Source organism: Propithecus coquereli, unplaced genomic scaffold (genome assembly GCF_000956105.1).
Source record: "Propithecus coquereli isolate 6110/MARCELLA unplaced genomic scaffold, Pcoq_1.0 Scaffold351, whole genome shotgun sequence".
Lineage (NCBI taxonomy): Eukaryota > Metazoa > Chordata > Mammalia > Primates > Indriidae > Propithecus > Propithecus coquereli.
In genome coordinates this window covers 2,101,411-2,103,603 of record NW_012149186.1, presented here as the reverse complement: position 1 = coordinate 2,103,603, position 2,193 = coordinate 2,101,411, and the positions used below count along the sequence as shown (strand labels likewise).

At 33.6% G+C, this 2,193-nt stretch overlaps 1 protein-coding gene across 1 annotated transcript in view; it reads left to right on the top strand.

Moving 5' to 3' along the window:
- Window positions 1–2,193, top strand: part of BMPR1A (bone morphogenetic protein receptor, type IA) — a 125,849-nt gene that overhangs the window by 14,156 nt on the left and 109,500 nt on the right. The gene's annotated exons all lie outside the window — the stretch shown is intronic.

Genomic DNA, 2,193 nt, shown 5'->3' with positions numbered 1-2,193 from the left:
CATCTGTGGGGTAGTTTTTGGAGTCAAATAGATTGAGAAATGAAACCTGCTCTTTACTGTTAATGGTGCTGAATACTAATCTGGTATATTATTAAATTGCTTTTGTGCTATAAAAATTGTTTAAACACAATTAGTTACAGCATGTAGACATACAAAAATAGTCCCCTTTCTTGAAAGGGGACTTTCTCCCCCTTTCTTAAAAGTTTCTCTTCAGAAGTCTTTTTTCCCTCCTGATTACAAAAGTAATGCTAACAGAACAAATTTGAAACACAGAAAGCCCTGAGAAAAAAGTAAAAATCCTCCATATTCATAGCACTCAAAGATAACATCTGTAAACGTTTTCAGATATACATTGTAAGTTTTTTAAAAAAAATCTTAGTTTTTCTACCATAACTTAAGAATTTGTGCAAATAAGGTGAGTAAAGCTGAAGTTCCATTCGTGCATTATACCTGAATGTCTGAACCTGAAATATAAGAAAATTGAAATTAAGGTGAGGGAGTTATCTAAATAGAAATAGAAAGTTTTGAAAATTTGACTGTCTTATTCCAGTTACCTCATCTTTTTTTCCCCCTATATATTCTTCCTTTCTTTTTTAACCTTGCAACTTTTAAGCTTTAAAAAAAAGTTAATGTGTTTCAGGTTTGATATACTTTTCTGTAATAATGGATGTGGGGAGGTAGAAACTAAACTGAGGGAGGTCAAAAACCAGATGGAAATAGAAAATCCAAAACCTCTAGCAGAATGAAGCTAGAAAGAATGGAATCTAAACACTGAAATTATACATCTGCTAGGCAGCTGTGCATTTTCTATTTATAGGTTCTGTTGTAGAAATAGCAAAAGGAACTTTGAAAGAAAAAACATATTCTAAATAAACTGAGCGTATATTCGTATCATTAATTATGTGTACATTGTACAATGTGTATTTAATTCATCTTTAAATGAATTGTTCCCATTTCCTGGGAATTATAAAAATTCTCTTTTGAAAATAGCAGATCACTTTTTTGAATTAAATTTAGATTTCCTATTTATATCTTTAGCAGTGAATCAGTATTTATCAAATTTACACATCAAGGGATATTCAGTGATAATGTAAAGGGTATGATGCTGTTGTAAATCTGTCATTGCTTTCCTCTTTGTCAATATTCAAGGATGGTCTTGGACTGTGGGCCAAGCCTGAATTGTCAGAAGAAATGGAAAAGCTTGATAACCCAGTAGCTGGTGAAAAAATTGTCACAAATATACTCCTTTAGAGGACCAGATGTTTTTTAAGACTTTAAAAAGAATGGATTGTTCTTATATAGATTTTCAAAGGAAAGGAAAAAAATGTAAAAGAGAAGATACTCTTTGAAGCTAGCCCTAGCCCTACTATTAATAGCAAAATCAGACAAAGATAGCACAGAAAAAGAAAACCATAGGCTATTCTCACTTGCCACCTGCTTGTAAAATCCAAAGTAAAATGCTAGCAAATTGAATCAGTGTATTAAAACTATAGCCCAGGGATAAAGCTAGCCCAGGGATTCATGGATGATTTGACCTTAGGAAATATATTAGTATCATTTACAGTAAATTAATAAAGGGGGAAGAGAATATGATCATCTCAATTAGTGACAAAAAAGATATTGGATGAAATTGAGTAATCATTTCTCATAGACTAGGTTTAAGAAAAGAAGGAAAGTTCCTCAACCTGATAAAGGGTAAACCTACAAAAGAACAATACTAAGAACTCACTTTTAATGCTATTAATGCCAGAGGCCCCAGCCAACGGAATAAGAGAGGCTAAATGAAAAAAGGTATAAGTACTTTGAGGGGAAAGTAAAATGTGTACTGTGCTTGTACTCTTTGCACAGTATGTAACCTACCTAGAAAAGCCAAGGGAATCAATCAACAAACTAATAAATGAGTTCAGTAAGGTGGCTGTATACTGGTAGTAAACAAAGAAATTAGTAGGTTCCCTATACACCATCAGTAGCTGTTCAAGTTGAAAAGTGCCATCAGTGTTTGTTACACTTGATAAGATGTGCCTATTAATACTTGGCCTAGTGGGCAGTTTCCTGTCCCAGGAACGCTTTGAATAATGAGGGAAGTGCTGTAGGAGATGAGGCTTCCAATTTCCCACTTACCACAATGCAAAAGTCAGATGTTTTGATGGGCTAACACAAGACTTATTGCTTCTTGACAGTCCCAGAGAACCA